Genomic DNA, 18,411 nt, shown 5'->3' on the forward strand with positions numbered 1-18,411 from the left:
CTTTATCGTGAGGGCACTGGATGGGCAGGACACTCATCCACAGGTCCCCAGACTGGCACTGTGCAGGAAAGCCGAGGTGGAGCAGGAAAGGACCAGGGAGCAAGGCTGTGGACCACCTGCCACTCACCTTTTACTCATCAACACTCGGCAGCAACCTGTACCCAGCCCCAGGTGGGGTAGCAACTGAGACACTCCTGGGGTAAAAAGTCCCCACCAGAGGCCAGGGTCAGTTGCTCCCACCCTGACTCCAGGAGTGAGTAGGTTCTGTTCCCCCAGAAGTCAGGGCCTTTCGTGGGGGAGCAACCTAGGGTTCCCTAGAACTAAGACTGAGGCAGACTCCCCTGGGTCCCACAGCCCCTATCTGGGGCAGCCCAGTTTCCAGGAGAGGGTCATGGGGCAGGGATGGGGACTCACGCCCACCACGAGCAGGACGATGGAGCACTACAGAACCGCCTGCGTGCTCAGGACCTGATGGGAACCACCTTTGCTCACATTTTCTGAATATCTTGAGCCACACTTATCCCTTCACACCTATTTTCTCTCCTATTATCTCTCAACAGCCCTCTGAGGGAGCTGCTAGTTGAGCCCCACTTTACAATTAGGGAAACTGAGGCCCAGCAAGATGAAGCAACATGGCCGAGGTCACCCAGCCCGTAGTGGACAGTTTGGTTGAGGGTATCTCTAGGCTTCATTTTAGTACCCTCCCCGCCTCCTTCTCCCCCGCTCTCCTGCCCCCCAGCCTCCAGGAGACACACTCCTTGTTTCTGGCCTGGCTGTGTTATTAGGGCCCCAAGAGCAAAGTCTCCTTCACCCATCACTGTCTCAGGGTCTGGAGTTCTTTCCTGGTGACTACTGTTTACAAAATAAATCCAATTGCCCAAACATCGGGTGTTACCTTCTTTGTCGGAGCTCCATCCCTGGCCCTGGAGGGAGTGATGGGTAGGCCGGCCAGGTGCCCACAGCACTGCAGGTCAGCAGAGGGTAATGGCCAGGTGATCAGAGCCAGGTCAGCAGTGTAGGAGGGCCCCTGACCCCACCCCTACACCCCCACCCCTGCCAAGCCGAGGCCTAAAGTACAAATTGGCGTGGGGCGAGAGTGTTCAGGTGAGGAGCTGGCACACACAAAGGTCCTAAGGTTTAAAGCATGGGTGTGGCTGAGGGATTAGAGGCTGGGGTGGGGGCTTGCGGAGAGGTAGGACAGGGCACACATGGGCCAGGGTTTGGGCTCAATGCCATGGACTGGAAGGAGACACCTCCATTCTCTTGGCTATAAAGTGGAGGGGCTGAAAGGTTATAAGCAGGGCATTTGGTCAGCTGCCTTGCAGAGAATGAGCTGGGTAAGAGCACCCCTGGGGAGCACAAGCGAAGCGGCTGCTGTGAGCGGCTGGAGGAGGCATCTCTTGGCTGTTTCCTCCTCAGGGATTGCAGCCTGGTCCCCGGGGTCCCAGGGCTCCTGCGGAAGGCTGAGAATCCTCACCCTGGAGTGTGAGCGAGAGCGTCGGACTGGCTATCTGGGCCATACTTGGCTGACTAATCTTGCTGCTTGGAGTTTCTATGCAAACCTCAAGGTTTGTTATCGGGCAGCAGGCGGGCTGGCGGCTGAGGCAGGACGGCCTGTCCTGATGGACAGCCCAGGAGATGGGCCGATACGGCCCAGCCACGAGTCCCCTCCTGCCAGTTCGCCATGTGTGGGTGGGAAAAATCATTTCAGCTATTTTGTGTTATCACCAGGCCTGGCATTGCAGCCTGATAGGCCTATTTGTCTTAGATTAACAGATGGGGGAGGGGCACAAGAGAGGAGGATGTCGGATGGCAGGGGTCAGCCTAGGGTCAGTTCCAAAGACCAGACCCAGAAGCCGGGCCAGGAACCACCTTTTTCTGGGTGTTCCAGGGAAAGCGATCGACACTAGGTACCCCAGAGGGACAAGTTCCCTGAGACTATCCAGCAGGCCCCACACCATCCTGACCTTTCTCTTCAGAGCTGATCAAACCAAGACTTGGGGGAAACAGAGCTTTTGCTGTGGAGAGGGCTGTGTGTCCCTGCTGTGAGCATCCTTTCTTCCCAGGTGTTTCCTGAGCACTTGCTGGGGGCCAGGCGCACTGCAGGTGCTGGCAGAGATGGGAACAGTCCCACCCTCATGGAGGCGTGTTGTGAGGGGTGACATAGGCCATAGGGCTAGAGGAGTATAGGGTCTACAGCCCAGGAGTGAGCAAGAGAAAGAGGTTGTTTATTTGCTCAAAAAACACTTGTGTATTAAGCACCTGCTCAGTGCCAGCAGAGTCCAGGTGCCCAGGGAGCTGATGTCCTTCCTAGTCAAGGAGACAGAGACTAAGTAATAAAGAAGTAAAAATGTCACGTATTTCAGGGTGTGAGGCTCTGGAATAAAAGATGGGGAGTGATTCCAAGTTGGGCGGTCAAAGTGGGCCTCACTGAGCCCATGTTTGAGCTAAGACCAGAAGAGCAAGGGAAACCAACTGCCATCTGTGGACAAAGTACCAGGCAGAGGGCACAGAGCAGGCAAGACCTCTGAGGCCGTGAGTGTTCCCAGCTGGGTCTAGAGCAAGTGCAGGGGGGAAGAGGCAAGCTCAGAGTGTGAGGGCCCCATCTGCAGGTGGCTATCTTGGAAACGAATTCAGAGGTCACAGGCTTTGGCCAGCACAGGCCACTGTCCCCAGACCCCAAGCTTTTTTCATGACTCCTCCCCAGAGCATTAGTCCCCAGGCCAGGGTAGGGCCTGAACCCCCCGGCCCATGTCCAGCACCAAAGCTCAGGACTGCCCACTGCTCTGCGCAAGGCCCTGTGACGGATAGGGCTGAGGGAGGGCGGTGAGCTCGTGGCCTCATCTCTGTGCCTGACCCACATGGATGCTGCTTCCTGCACCGCTCGGGAAGCCCCAGGAGCCCAGGCACCGGGCCGTGCACAGCACCCCTTAAGAGCCCTGTGCAGAGCAGACTCTGAAGTAAGACCTCCCACCCCCTCTCTAACTGATGAGGAAACTGAAGCACAGAGCTGGCATGGCTCCTCCCATAGCTGGGTCGCTGACCCCTCAGCCCTGGAGAGTCCCCTCACTTTATTCAGTAGTTTCTCACCCCAGAGGAGCTGACCACCCAGCAGCACCTTGCCATAGCAGCTGTCCCTTGGCCTGATTCTGACTCGGACCTCCACTCCTGACAAAGGCAGGGTCATGGGTTGGGTGGGGCAGAACCTATGGGAGGAGCAGGTAGTCAGTGCAGCTCTTTGGCAAGACTCGACTGCCATCCCATCTAACTGCTTCGTGGGAGCTTATCCCCATTCGCTCACTCACTTATCTATTCAGTGCCTACTGTATACCAGCTCCTGTTGTAAGCACTGGGGGTATAGCATGAGCAAAACAGACCAGCCTCTACCCTTCCAGAGCTGCAGCCTGTAGCAGAGAGAGCGGTCAGCGAGGGGCGCAGGCTAAGCAGGGAATGCGAACAGGAAAAGAGTGGTGGTCAGGGAGCTTGGGTGGAGCCACCCCTCACCCTCAGGGGTTGCAAAAAGAGCTCAGTGGACACCCTGGGGAAATGCCCTACAGAGCACAGCATGCAGAAGCCCTGTGTTTGGGTGGGGTGGGGGACTCATGCGGGAAATGAAGACAAAGTAGGGGGAGGCAAGGGCTGGCGCCTGCACTGGCTGCTGTGTGGGGAGCAGACTTTAGGGGTGCAGGGTAGACACGGGAGACCCAAGAAAAGGCTGAGACTGAAACTTAGTGTCAGATGCCAGACTCCCTGTTTTACAGATGTGGAAACTGAGGCCCAGAGAAGTTGGGTGGCTGCTCCAGTACCACTGCTGGGCGATTTAGAGAGCTGAGCCCATAGTCCGCCTCCCAGAGAATGGCCCTCACCCACCCTCATGGGCTTCCAGGGCCCCTCCTCAGAGGGTTTCGACACTGCTGGGGTGGAGGGTGAATGGGCAGCGGGGTGCCCAGCGAGCAGTGTGGCTAGGGCCCAGGTCCCCAGCTATCCCAGCGGCTGGTGGGGCCCAGGCCTGGCAGCCTGCCTATGCTGCCCACTGACCTCACTGGCCTTCCGGGAGCGCCTATCTGTGGCCAGGGCAGCCTATCTTGGCCACAGGCTCTAATCAAGCCCAGCTTCCTCCTCCGCCCTCCCACCAGCTTCCTGCCCCAGCCAGCCCACCCCACTAGTCGGCTGTGTGTCTGAGCATCAGCCTTTGCCCGACTTACCCCTCCCAAACATTAATGGAGCGCAAGTCTGCCCACCCCCACCTGGGGAGCCCCTGGAGCCGTGGCTGCCCCTTCCAGAAGTTTCTTTCCCTGTCCTCCTCCTGGGCCCAAACTCAGCCCCACTGCAGCCCGGCCATGTGGCTTGAGGTACGTCAGCTCACCTCTCCGAGCCTGTTGCCTCCCAGTGAAATGTCCCCAGATGCACTTGGAGGACCCCAAGGGACAGTGGGGCTGGTGCTTGACCATGGGCCGTTACCACAACTGCTGGTGCTGCTGTTCCTTTGTCAGTGTCGAGGCTGGTGCGGCATGGTCCCTCCCCCCCGCACCGGTGCTCGCCCCGCGCTAGGACTGTCACCAGTGCTCATGCTGTCACCCTTCCCAGCACCGTCACTGGCATTGGCACTAGTACTGTCACTGCCGCTATTGCTAGCATTATCACTGTCACTAGCACTGTCACTGCTACTAGTTGCTGTTGCTATCGCTATTACTGTCACTATCGCTGTCCTTGTCACCGGCACTTTAATTGTCCTGTTACCCCTTGCTGGTGTGGCCCCCACACTGGCACCAGGGCAGACCTGGCTTCCAGCCGTCATCTCTCTCACTGGGATCCTCGGGCTTACCACACCCCTCTCTGGGCTCAAGCTGCTCCCCTGTGGGACAAGGACAGGATGTTCAGGCTATCCAAAGGTGTCAGGAGGGCAGGGCAGGGCAGGGCAGCAGGAGGGCGGTGCGTGCAACGTGGTGGCTCTCTCCAAGCATGCCCAGGACTGTGCAGTCCCTGGAGCGATGCAATCCCCAGGCCACAGTGCTGGGCTCTCCCCGGGGTCATGCAGCCTCAGCTGGAACATATCAGGGTCACCATCAGGCAGTTCTCTCCCCTATACCAGCCAGCCGTCATTGCCCAGGAGGGAGACGGAGGCAGCCTGCTGGCAGTTATAGGTGGCACTTCCCTCGTGCCAGGCACCATTTCACACAGGATCTCTCCCCGCCCCAGGAGTGGGCTCCATCACACCCACTTGACAGATGAGGAAACTGAGGCTAGGTGAGCTGCAGTGTCTCTCTGAGACCCAGGATGGGAACCAGGCAGGCCCCCACTAACTTCTCAGTGCCCCAGCCCATGACTTAACACTTTGTTCTCAGAGAGCCCCTCTCCCTGCCGGGCGAGCTGGGCTCCTTATTTATTTATTATTCCTCTATCTCTGTGCGTAACTTTTTATTTCCTCACCACGTTTTTCCATTACGGCGGCCGTGGATGCGGCCGATAAGATCGGTCCCCAGAGATGGGACAAAGGGGCCGCCATTGGTTCGAGGACTGGTCATATCTTGCCCGAAAGGGCCGAGAGCTGGGGCCTGAAATGAGGCGTGATACTATCTCGGTGGCTTATTGTGTGTCATAGTGGGGAGGGGACCCTGCCTGCCTCGGCCCCTCCCCCTTCCCCATCAGAACCCGCCTTTGCCCCTGCAGATGGACTGCCACCCATGCTCAGCCCAGTCCCTCAGGGGATGCCCCAGTGTTCTCAGCAGTGGGCCCTTGGAAGGGCTTTGGCCCCAGACACCCATCTGGGCCATCCCAGTGCCCCATGGCTTCCTGGACTGTTCCTTCAGCCTCCTTGAGCCTCAGTGCTCCTGTCTGTCACCAAAACTTCCCCTGATACCTGGATGCAGTGGTTTCTGGGGACCCGGACCCACCCCGCCCCCCCCCAACCAGCAAGCAGTCACACACACCCAGGTGCCCAGGCTAGAGCCTCCCGGACCCTGCACCACACTGCGATGCTCTTGCTTTGACTCAGTAGTTCAACTTCTAGGAATTTATCCCAGATAAATAACCTCAGCGTGGACAAGCATAGAGTAGCAAGAATAGTCATCACGCTGTGTCGAAGATAGCAAGCCATTTATTTTTATTTTTTTGCTGGCCTGCAGAATTTCTATAAGAGGGTGAAATAATTCTAAAAGAAGCAAATCTATACAGATATCCCCAACGCATCACCAGGGTGTGCATCACCCCACACGCACACAGTAAGTCAGACATCCCAGCGCCAAAGGCCATGGGCAAGAACAGCAAATCTGGGGCTGATGTGGGGCAGCCCCACCACCAGCCACCCCCCGCCCTGGTCCCTGAGATTTACTGGTCCTGCCAAAAGTCTACCTGTCCCTCCCCAGGGCCCAGGGAACTTGCTAGGTCTCAGACGACACATGCAATCACTTTGGCAGATGAGAGATGGGGCCAGGAGTAGAGGTGGGAACAAGCACCGTGTTCCTGAGACAGGGACCTCCAGGGGAACCTGGTCATAGGTTCAGCTAGATGGACAGCAAAGTGTTCCATTCAGGGCCCAGTGGGGAGCCCCAAGAGTTGCTGAGTAGAGGCACAGCGTAAAGGAGCTATGTCTGTGGTAGGGACCAGCCTGTGCCCACTGCATGCAGGGTGGGGCTCTCTGTACTCTAACCCTCCTCACCTCTCTTCCCCAGCCCTGCCCTGGCCCAGTCACTGTGCTCCCCACCTCCCCCCACCCTACCCCAGGGACATGAAGGACAGAGCACTTGGCAGGGTCTGGGACCTAGGTATGAACTCAGTCACCATGCCTCACTGTGTGGCCAGGTCTCCTCTGACCCTCAGTCTCCTCATCTGTAAAAGGAATAATATCGGTCTCTATGGCATGGGATGGTTTGAGGATTGAGTTGATCAGTGCCATAAAAGTAGGTGCCTGCTGGTTTTATACAGTGTGGCAAGCGTGCACGGCTTTCACAAGAGGGAGCTTTAACAATTCCCAGGACTTGCCTTGTGCTGGGCCATCCCTTGGGGACCCTCGGGCAGGGGGCCAGTGCCCCAGTTAGAGCCACAGGGCTTAGTGGTACTGTGAGTCAGCCATACCCCTCCCTGCACAAGGTAAACGCCTCTGTGGGTGGAGCAAGTGGGAGGTACTTGGTGCTCATAAAGCATCAGCAGATTCTCAGGGACTGTTGTCTTTTCTGGAAGGGTCTTTGTAATCCCTCGGGGGCTCATCCCATGTAGGCTGTGGCGGTGTCATGATATTCTCCAGGATATTGGCTCAGTGTCCGCTGCCGCCGCCCAGGAAGGACTCGCCTGTGGCTGATGTGGACCCAGGGCCCCAGCAGAGGCAGTGGTGATGGGAGGTACCACTCTTCTTCATCTTTTCTACCACTGGGCCTCTGCCCAGATCCTCGCTCATCCTCGCGCCCACCCCTCCTGCCCATTTACAGAGAAGAGACGGGGTCCTGTAAGAGCTATGCCCCAGCCCAGGAGTGGGGTGGGCTGGCCAGGCCAGGGGTCGAGAGGCAGTGAGCTGGAGGCTGGATGAGAAGAAAGGGCCCTCTCTGTGGCATCAGCCCCTAGAAAAACACAGGGCAGGGGCCAGGACGCTCAGGCTGATAGGGGCCAGATAAGCTATTTGCACATGAGGTATTTTCTTTACCTTATCACATATCCTGCTTCCAGCCCGCCCACAGGACAAGGCAGGGCAGGGGAGAGCCAGGAACCCTGACCCCAGTGCTCAGGCCTCAGGGTCTCCCAAGACCAAAGTATCAGGGCCCAGGAGCTGATGAGGCTCCCTTTCCCCAGTTCGCAGGTGGGAAGACTGAGACCGTGGACAGTTAGCTTTTTAAGAATGGGGGAGAGACCATGAGTCCTTGTGCTTTGAAATACCCAGGAAGCTGTGATTCTTGGGCTAGGGAGAGGCTCCATCCAGGATAGGAAGGAAAGAGAAGCCTGTCGGAAAACCCAGTGAGGGCAGGGCAATGTCCTAGACCAAGCACACTGACACCTAAAGAGTTGCAGGCCCCACTGCCCACCCCGTGGCTGTTCCTGCCGGTCAAGCCAGTTCTCTCAGCTGCGCTTGAGGAGTCAGAGTGTATGAAACACATCCCACCCCCAAGGAGCCCTATCTTGGGGGTTTAGATGGGGTGATCAGATCTCAAGGCAGTCCCCCACTACAACTTCCTCTGAGACTCTGAGCTACCCACACGGCCTCAGAAAAGGCACCTCTGGGTCTGAGTGTGGCCTCCTTGCAGCCCCTGCTGCCCACCTGGGGCCCAGTCCAGATGATGGCCAAGACCTTGCCCCTTCCCAGCCCACAGACACCCCTTTCCCTAGGGCCACCGTCTCACCAGGACAGGCCTCTGGGCCTGCTAGTGGTAAACGGGCCCTACAGGTCCCAGGCAGGGGAGCCAGGCCCCACCCTGCACTCGGGCTATTTCCAGGCAGTCCCAGATCCACAATTAGCTGGGGCCAGGGTTCAGCCCGATAAAGATGGGCTGTTGTTCTATATCAAAAAATCAATAATCCCCAGTGATGTTCCAGTGATAGGGAGAGAAGTTCACAGGCACCAGCTGGCAGGTAGGACAGGGGTCAGACCTGGGATCTGTCCTCTCTGCCTGTCCCCCACCTGGCTAGCTGGTGCGGCTGATCCCCAGTGGACTCCAGGCCCAGCCATCCCACTCCTTGCCCACTGCCTCTTTGTGGGTAGCCAGCTTGAAACCACCCCTGTGTGGAGAAGGTCAGAGCGGCTTGGCCCCTCCCCAGGTTTGGGTGAGGAGGTGGCTGGCATGGGGCCCCTCCATGCCTGGTAGGACCAGCCATCCCATCTCCCGGGCCTGTGCTTGTCAGTCGGACTGGAGTGTCCAGCTCCAGTTCTGCTTCCTGTCACCATCCACCAGACACTCCAGGTGCTTGCTCGGTCCCCAGCACTTTTGGGACCATCAGGGCAGAGCTATTGATGACCCCAGCCCAAGGGGCTGACATCCTAGTGGAGAGATTAGAAGTTAATAAAATACAGGTGTCAACTCCACAGTGCTGGAAGCAGTGGCACTCAGAGCACAACAAAGCAAGAGATGGGGGCCTGTGGCCAAGGGCATCACCCCTCTGTGCACATGAGTGCACCTGGGCACACAGAGGCCCTGGAGGGCCCTCCCACCCCAGCCCTGTGGTAGGCACTGTAGTTGTACTCACTGGCCCACGTCGGAGCTAGCCACAGTGCCATCCTGTCAGCCTCCTCTGCCATCAGCTCCCAGGAACATCACCTGCCAGCTCTGCCTAGGCTCAGCTGGCCCTACATGGCACAGCCACTATGCAGAGCTTGGCAGGAGAGAGGAGGTCTGAGAGCTGGCGTCTCGCCCAGTGGCGGGCACTCCGCCTACGTCCACTGGAAAGAGAACCTGAGGCAGGTATGATGGGCTGGGCAGGCCACCATGGGTCTCCTGGCAAGTATATCCCACCCACAGCAGGAGGTCAAGGTGAGGCCTTGGGGTCCAAGCTCTAGAAGTCCCTCCAAGGAGCCCCCTGCACCCAGCCATTGTGAGCACAGGGTCTACAGGGTCTTAGGAAGAAAGGTCTGGGCTTAAGGCCCTTTGAGAAGCTCTGACCTAAAATCAGAAGGAAACCCTCCTCCAAGGAGGGCTCAGGCTCTGCGTACCCCACTAGCCTAGGCACTTGAGGGACTAGGTGCCAGCAGAGGCTAGAAATCCATAACCAGGCCCAGAGGTCAGCAAGGGCCACACTGGTCAGCAAGTACCAGGGATCAGGGCAGAAAAGCCAGAGACATCCCAGGGTGGTGGTGGGACCAGGCGAGGGGCATCCAGAGACCCTGTGTGACTAGTCGTGTGGTTCTCAGGAATTTTCTCTTCTCTGATTTCTCTGTCAGTGAAATAGACACTGATCTTGGGCACAGTCACATCTCCAGTGCTAGGCGCCCACTAGCGCAAAATAACAAAAATGATCAGATGGAGGCATGGCCCTGTGGCCTGTGGCCAGTATCAGCGCAAGGGGTAGGGCATCATCTCAGGATAGGTGGTCTCTGTCTGAGGGGTAGAAGCTGGCATTGGGCTCCATGGTGTCATGGCCCTGCAGGAACCAGAGCCTGGCTCTGCCACAACATCCAATATCTGCCGCAAGGCCAGAGACCCCAGATTGAAATCTTATTTTTAAATGATGACAGCTGGTCCTCATTTTTATTCATACCCTAAGCTCATAGCTCACAGCCCCTCCAGCCACCTCTCTCTAGCCCTGTCCCTCCTGTGGGGGTCTGGCCTCTCTGAGGGAATCCGCGGGGATACCCAGGCTAGAAGCAGGGTCGAAACCCTCACCTGGGCGCAAGAGTTACTGATCTGCCAAGCCCTCAGGTAGGTTCGATTCTGAGGCTCCCTCACCGTCTTTGCCATGGCCTCCCTCCACAGCAGCACACTTCAGATTACTCCTTCCATCGTGGCCCTCTCAATTGCCATGGTGCTAGAGGCCTGGGGCGGGGCCTGGGAGCAAGTTCCAACTCTGGGCCTGTGGCTTGTATGCATGGCCTGGGCGTCAGTATCATTTCTTCACCTCTCAGCTCAATTGCTCCCATCCGTGAAATGGGGCCAGGACTGTGCTTAAGTCCTGGAGTGCACCAGCCATGTGACATGCCAGATTTACTGTGAGCGAGGGCACACTGCCTGGGTTAGGGTCAGAGGGACATGAGCTTGACTCTGTGCCACTTGCTGGCCATGTGACCTTGGACAATCCTTCAACTTCCCCGAGCCTTGCTTCCCTGGACTAGCAGAGAACAGGAAAAACAGAGCCCACTGTTTTTTCTTCAAAGCTTTTTTAGCCATGTCTCCTCAATATTTTATTCCCATAATTCACAGATCAGAGCCTGAGGCCTGAGATGGGGCCAAAGGTGCTGTGATCACTAGTGACAGAGCCAGGACTAAAAGCAAGCCCTATCCTCTTATTGTTTCCTGATGTGGCATTCAGGTGTGGCTTGATCCAAGGGACACACTGGCTAGCTGGGCCCCATGACTCTGGGTCTCCTGGTCCCAAAACCCCAGATCGTGTGGGAATGTTTGCTTTCTCCATGCCCTGGAGAGTGGGACAGCTCAAAGGATGGCACCGAGCCCGTCAGCAGTCCTGGGTAGGAGTCTTGCTACTGCCCCAGACTAGTGCAAATGGTAGAAGCCACACAGCTCCCACAGATGTGCAGGCCTAGGGAAGAGCTGGCAGCACAGTGGGCCTCCTGGGAGCAGCTGGCTGTCCACAGTGTACTTTGACCTCACCAGTTCACCCAGACACATCCCCATGGCCCTCCACATGCCTCAGGCAAGTGTCTGCCTCCTCAGCTTGTGCCTAGTCCCACATGGGGACCCTGAGCCAGGTCTGCCTCCTTTGAGTTTTGTTACCCCATCTGTAAACTGAAAGCAAAAACAGGACCCACAGTGTGGGTCTCAGCAGATGGGAATATTCTAAGAAGCCGATGAGAACTTGCCCTCCCCCAGCCATTTCTCCCCCAGCCCAGATTTGCCCCCTATAGCCAGATCACATGAGCAGGGCCTCAGCATTCACTTAGAACAAACTCTCAGAGCATAAAGGAAGGTGACCAGCCACAGGCCTTGGGCATCCAGATGGGGTGCCGTGGCCTCAGGTGGTGCCTACCTCACCTGGGGCGCTCTCAACTCGCAATAACCATCACAATAACCTCACAGTAACCATCCAGAAGGTGGCCTCTGTGCCTGCCTGTGACCCCTGTTTGTGCGTCCATGTGACCAGGGCTCTACCCCGCCATGGGCAGCTCCCGAACCCCCCAACATGCCAGGACCAGGGGTAGATGCCCAGGCAGGTAGTCGGCAATGGCTGCAGCTGCATCCCACCATCATGATACCCACCATGGTGTGTGGTGCCATACAAGACCCATCAGGAAGCCCTGTCACCATTGAGAGTGGGCACTGGTGTCATCTGTTTTAAGGATGGGGCCCTGGCCCTGAGGGATTGAGCCAGACCCCTCCTGGCTGCCTGAGTTAGTGCTCATTGACCACTCCCCATGTGTGGGCCCGGTCCTTCATGCACCATATCCATTATGTTGTTTTACCTTGCAATGACCTATGAGGCAGATGCTCTTATCTCCCACTTCAAATAAGAAGAAACAGAGGGCTAGGAGGAAAGCAATGTGTCCAGCTGAGAGATGGCAGCGGCAAGATACAAACACAGCTTCTAGAGCACTCAGGGCTGGAGGAGGTTTATACATCATCCTCTAGCAGTTGAGTTAATTGGAATCAGTCCCCTACTCCCACTTCCAGGCAGCTCAGTCCCAGGAAGGCAGGGCCAGGGTCAGTTGTTGAAGCTGCAGAGAGGACAGTCAGAGCCTGGATGGTGGTGGCCACGTGGAGCAGAAGAAGGAGCCACTCAGCCTTCTTTTAGAGCCTCAACTACTTTTCCAGTCAGAAAGATCAAGTTGGAGGGGAGGAAAAAGGCTGGACTTCAGAGCTGGTGACCTTGGGCCAGTCACACCACCCTTAATAAAATGGGTGCAGCCCCTTAATGTTGTAGATTGCGGGGGGATCCAGTGAGAGGAGCTGAGCAAGTGTGTGAGTGAACAGGTCTGCATGACACGTCATTGTGGGAGAGCTCGTACCGGCCTATACCAGGCCAAGGGGAACAGAGAGGGGCCAGCCATGATCTGCTGTATGACTCTGATAGAGCTGCTCGCCCTGTCTGGGCCTAGTTTTCACACTGGTACAGGATGTGTTGGAAGTATACACTCTCGGGCCCACACAGCCTCCAAGCTAGCCCCACTCTGGGCCCACACCCACAGAGACTTCTAGAACCCTGCCAGGGTAGCGCTTCCTCACCCCAGGCTTTTCCTTTTCTCTCACTCACTCCCCCTCTCTCTCCCTCTTACTCCTTTTTCTCTCTCTTTTCAATGACTTTTATCAAAGGCAAACAGCGTGATCCCTGAGATAGGGCCGCTCCCCAACAAAGCCAGGGCCAGCTGGCCCACAGGAGCCACAGGGTGGGGCTGGGTAGGGGAGATGGAGCTGATTAGATAAGTGGATGCTGGCCGTGACCCCAGGGTGGGCTCCCACATGCTGATCCCACACCCCACCTTTCAGGGTGGGGCTTGCAGGACAGCTGGACTCTGCTCTGGAGGCCACCGGCCATTAGCACAAAGAGATCCTGGGCTCTGAAAGGAGGGGCCAGCCAGCATGGTGCAGGAGGCAGCCCCCAAGCTCATGGACATTCCCGCAAGCCCACAGGGCTACCCCAAGTCAGAGTTGCAAACTAGCCTGCTAGAGCCATTGCTCAGGAGGGAAACTGAGGCCTGGGGGATAAGACATGGTGGGCTCTGGAACCAGGTAGTCCAGGGTGAAGCCCTGGATCTTCCATGCATGAGAAAGGAGCTCAGGCATGGTCTAGGCAGGGTGACTGCTGTGTAACCCTGAGTGAGTTGTTCAAACACTCTGGGCCACCTCAGCGGGACAGAGCTAGAAGAGTGGAACCTCCTCACTGACTTGTTCATGTCGATGAGGGAGGCCACCCCAGGCTCCAGGGTGGCAGCAGAGCTGGAGGCCCAGGCTGAGGGCAGCAGCTCAGTGGCAGTCCTGGGTTGGGCTGCAAGCCTCAGGGTGCTTGGGCTCCTAGGAGAGGTAAAGTAATACTGGCTATGACTACCAACATACTGGCCTTTACTTGCACAGCCACCAGCCCAGCAGGTAAACTGAGACTCAGCAAAAGCCAGGCAGAGGCTGGCCCTGGCTCCAGCCTCTTAATTCCAGACCACAATTCTCCCACCTGGCCACCCCCTCTACCAGACTCCCAAGAATGGGTCCTGAAATGGCCTGAGTGGCAATACTCAGCTCTGCCTCCCTTCTCTGTCCCCTTGGGATGCCATAGGAGCATTCTGAGACCTAAATATGCAAATCATATAAATATTCAAAGGCCGACTTTTCTCATCTGGTTCCTTTCAGATGCTTGAGAGTAGAATTGAATCCCGTGCAGCATGTTTGTCCTGGAAATAATGTGTGTGGGGTTGTTTACCAGAATAAATTAGTCTTTGTCCTAACGCTGTCCCCATAGCAATGGCCTGACCCCCGTGGAGGTAAGGGGTCCACCCAGGCAGCATGGGCTTGCCCCTCTCCCAGAGGGGACCATCTTCAGATGGGAAAGCGAGGACAGAGCAGGAAGTCAGCCACAGGACAAGAGCTGGGGGCTGACTCCAGCAGCCTCCCTGTCCTCTGTTTTCTCTATCACCTCCTGCCTCAGCACAGAAAGGAGTGTCAAACCCTGGCCATGAGCATTGCTGGGGCTCTGATTCAAATGCCACCCACTTACTGTGTACTTTAGGCTGGTTCCTTAACTTCTCTGAGTCTCAGTTTCCCGCTCTGTACAACAGAGTACAAGTTCAGTGTGACTAGGAGAAATCTCTGTCGACTGTGCCATGTGCTTGGCTAAGGCTCAATAATGGGAGCCAGAAATTGTGTGAGGATTGTAATTTATTGGGACAAATGGCATTGCCCTCACTCTCTAGCTGAGGGAACAGGGACTAGGGTAAACAGAGCAGGGAAAAGTTGGCCAGGACCTGGTTGGAGCTGGCATCTCTCTGTGCCTTCCTCACCCCAGCTGCTCTGGGAGAAGGAAATGGAGATATAGGTCACAGGATATTGCTGGGGAGGACACCTCCACCTGCAAGCCTACCCTGATTGGCCCACCATTGGAGATGCCAACACACGTGTTTCCTGGGAACCACCAGGGGCAGAGGCTATGCCTTTCTTGTCCCTGTCCCAGGTGCCCATATGGGGTTTCATAACTGAGCACTGAGCCACAAGACCAGAGACCTGGGTTCCAGTCCCACCTCCAGCCTGAGCTCAGGGTATGGTTTGAGTGTCCCTGGGCCCTAGGTTTCCTGTCAGTGTGGTTGAGAGCTGACTTTTGCAAGGCTACCACTGTCTGGGTTCTCCAGCTATTATAAAACTGTTTGAAAATTACATCTTCCTGCCTGTCACTCTCTCTGCCAGCTTTTACTCCTGGCTCAGTGTCTCCCACCCTTTAGCCTCTCTCCCTCACTCATTTCTGCTTTCACTCATTTTTTGGACTTGAACTGAGCCCACATGAGGTACCTAGTCTGCCAGGAGTAGATGGTCCCACCCACCCCCACTTTTCTCATGCAATTTTACTTCTGGTTGGGAGAGGGTCTCTGCTAGATGCTAAGTGGGCTTTAACCATGCTTGACCCCATTTCAGCCAAGCAAGGGTTTGAGAAGGAGCCAGGAGCTAGAAATAGGTTATCTGAGACGTTGAACGTCATTAGGGCTGCCGTAGATAGTTGCACAGGTTGTGTACTGCACAAGAGCAGTCAGTGGGTGAGTTGGGGCTGGGATCCAGCCTTGTTCCCCTCCCTCATCAAGCCAGGCCCAGCTGCCATGGCCCAGCATTCACACCATAAACAGCCCCCCTAAGACCAAGGATATGGGTTGTCACAGTGACCATTGCCAATCTCCAGCCCCGGTCCCTCAGTTCCCATGCCTCCCTGCCTTTCCAAGGTTTTGACCAGCCCCCAGAACCCTGAATGGTGGATTCTGCCCCGGGTGTGCGGAATGGCCACCTTTATCAGGAGCCTGCCCTCTCTGGCAGTACATGATACCCAGGCAATGCAGCAGCTGCCATGGGGAATACCAGCCATGCTGTTATCGGGGAGGCTCGCCATACTGGCCAGCTGTAGGGGCTCCAATTAGGGAGCATGGCTGTTTACCTATGGGCGCATGTATGGACAGGTGGGGGGCCCACTTCCTTCACTGACACAGGGTAGGGGGCAAACCAGATCCCTGGGAAAGAGACCACAGGCCCCTGTAGCTGTGACAAGTAGGAAGGCCTGGAGCTACCCCATTCTTTCTGTCGCTCAAGGGGTGACCCAGGCCAGCCACCTCCTTCCCCCTTTGCGTCCCTGAGTCTGGGTGGGGCTCGGCCCCCACATGGAAGACTGAGCTGAGTTCCAAGTTCCTCCTCTCTCAGGAAGGTGGGCACCAGCCTCAGATAGAAGGCATTATCTCCTTGTGGGGGCTCCATGACCAACAAGGCTGGGAACAGCTCCCTCATAAATGTTCTGTACACAGAAAGGAAAATAATATGTGAAAACAGAGGGAGTCGTGGCCTTGTCCTGCCTGTGGCCCTACCAGAAGAACTAGCTCCCAGAGGGGCACATGAGCAACCCTTTTCAGAGGCCCAAGTGCAGGCTGGTCCCTGTGTGGTTTAGTGCGTGTCTGGTTGTCAGGGTAGGGCAAGCATGGCATTAGGGTTCCGTATGCTTCCCCCTTGATCCCACTGCCCTGAGTGGGCTCAGTCCATGTGGGGCTCTCCACCAGCCTCAGAAGCAGCACTTGAACCCATCAGATGCCTGGAGAGACAGACGCATGGATGGACAAACGAACTCCCAGTGAGCTCATCTCTATTCGGCCTCTTCCTCCCACACACTCCCCTGAGGATCAGCCAGCCGGCTAGAGGGCCAGAGATCCAGATACACCCAGGACATGAAGGGCCAGGACTCCAGTCAGTGTCTGGAGCCAGGCAGCCTATGTTCAGATCCTTGGCTTCTTGCTGCCATCCACACAGCCTCATCTTCTTCATCTATACAGGGGATATAGGAAGAGGGCCAGCTTCATAGGGCAGCTTGGGCAGGATCAGGTGACTGTGTGTGGCCAGGCCACACTCCTGTCCATGATGACTGGCCAACTCTTACTCGATCCCTCGGTACCAAGCATTATAGGGCCAGGGGAGGGGGTGGCCCATGGGCTGGGACCCAAGCATCCTGGGTGGGCTGGCAGAGGACGAAGCCCCTCATGGGCAGGCCACAAAGCAACAGAGCCGGCCTCTGCCCCCCTCTCTGTGAAGCTGATAAAAGGGCGCCGGCCTCCTTGGCCTCGCTCTGGTCCCCTGCCATCTTATCTGCCCTGGGGAAGACAAGGACCCAGTTAGAACGTTTTAGCTGGGCCTCCTGGCATATTTACACGTTATCTCTGCTATTAGGCCGGTAGTTATCTGATAATCGGGCCCATTAAGGCCACAGCCTGCCCAATCGGGGCTCCAGGAAGTGGGGCCGCCACAGCAGCACTCACTCGGGGACCAGGCCAGGCCATGTGAGGCCTCCATGGGCCCAGGCAGTCCAGGTAGCACCTGAGGTATAATATGGCCAGGCCTTCCTGGGCAGAGGAAGGCCTGGGGAGGGGCTGCCCTCTGAGGGCGTAGCCACCACCATCCCCTTGTCCAATGAGGACACTAAGGCTGTGAAACTATGGGGGTGGGGACAGGTAACGTGCAGGTGTGCGTCTCCCAGGGCTGCCCTGACAAATTTGCACAACCTTGGTGCCTTAAAACGTCAGAAATCTATTCTCTCACAGTTCTGAAGCCAGGAATCCCAAATCCAGATGTCAGCAGAGCCATGCTCCCTTTGAAAGCTCCAGAAGAGGGTATCTTCCTGCCTCGCCCAGCTCCCAGGGGCCCCAGGCAAAGCTTTCTCCTGGCTGCATCACTCCTTCTCTGCCTCTGTCTTCACATGGCCTTCCTCGCACTTCTCCTTTGTGTGTCTCTTCTTACGAGGACATTTGTCATTGGATTTAGGGCCCACTGGATGATCCAAGGTGGTCTTATCTTGAGATCCTAACTTGATTACATCTGCAAAGATCCTTTTTCCAAATAAGGATATAGTCATGGGTTCCGGGTAGACGGATATCTTGGGGGCCACCATTCAGCCCACTATACAAGGTCACGTGGATCATATAGTGAGGCTAGACTGAACCCCAGAGCCTGACTGCAGACCCTGTTCAACTCCGCGGTCCCACCCTTCCCCGTGAGAAAGACCGTAGCAGGGGCTTACAGCTGAGGCCCATATGTCTGTGTAAATGTAACAGAATCTTGCAGCAGATGCCACTACTCTAGCCATGCAAATGGAGTCAAGGCCAAGGCCACTTGAGCTGACAGAGCCCCCAAGAATGTGGCCCCGCCCACAGCACAGGTAGCCACAGCCCCCTGGGTACCTTACATCCTCAGCTAGGAGATAGATAGGTTGCGAGAGAGACCACAACTGGCCCAGGACCTCAGTTGGCTGAGGGCCTCAGCAAGAGTCAGGGTACAGACCTTCCAGAGAATGAGCAGGGGTCCTGTGAGGGGTGTGGGAGCAGCAGTGTTCTGGGGTCCCCACCAACCTGTGGGGAATAAATGGAGCTGACCTCAGCATCGCTTAGGTGCAGATTCTGGCTTTGCCGAGGGGCTTGGGGGAAGTGCTTGGTTCTGTGCCTCGGTTCCCCCACCAGGCCCAGTTCTAAGCATGCTAGGTGGATTAACTCATTCAAGCCTCATACTACCCTGAGGAGGTAGGAAGTATTGGGGACCCCATCTTATAGATGTGGAAACCAAGGCCCAACTCTTCCATGGCTACCCTCACCAGCCTGCTCTGCAGAAT

The 18,411-nt window shown here is 56.6% G+C and overlaps 1 protein-coding gene across 2 annotated transcripts in view; it reads left to right on the forward strand.

The window, feature by feature from the left end:
* ZFPM1 (zinc finger protein, FOG family member 1) overlaps positions 1-18,411 on the forward strand; it is a 75,634-nt gene that overhangs the window by 37,595 nt on the left and 19,628 nt on the right. The gene's annotated exons all lie outside the window — the stretch shown is intronic.

This window comes from Rousettus aegyptiacus, unplaced genomic scaffold (assembly GCF_014176215.1).
Source record: "Rousettus aegyptiacus isolate mRouAeg1 unplaced genomic scaffold, mRouAeg1.p scaffold_m13_p_14, whole genome shotgun sequence".
Classification (NCBI taxonomy): domain Eukaryota; kingdom Metazoa; phylum Chordata; class Mammalia; order Chiroptera; family Pteropodidae; genus Rousettus; species Rousettus aegyptiacus.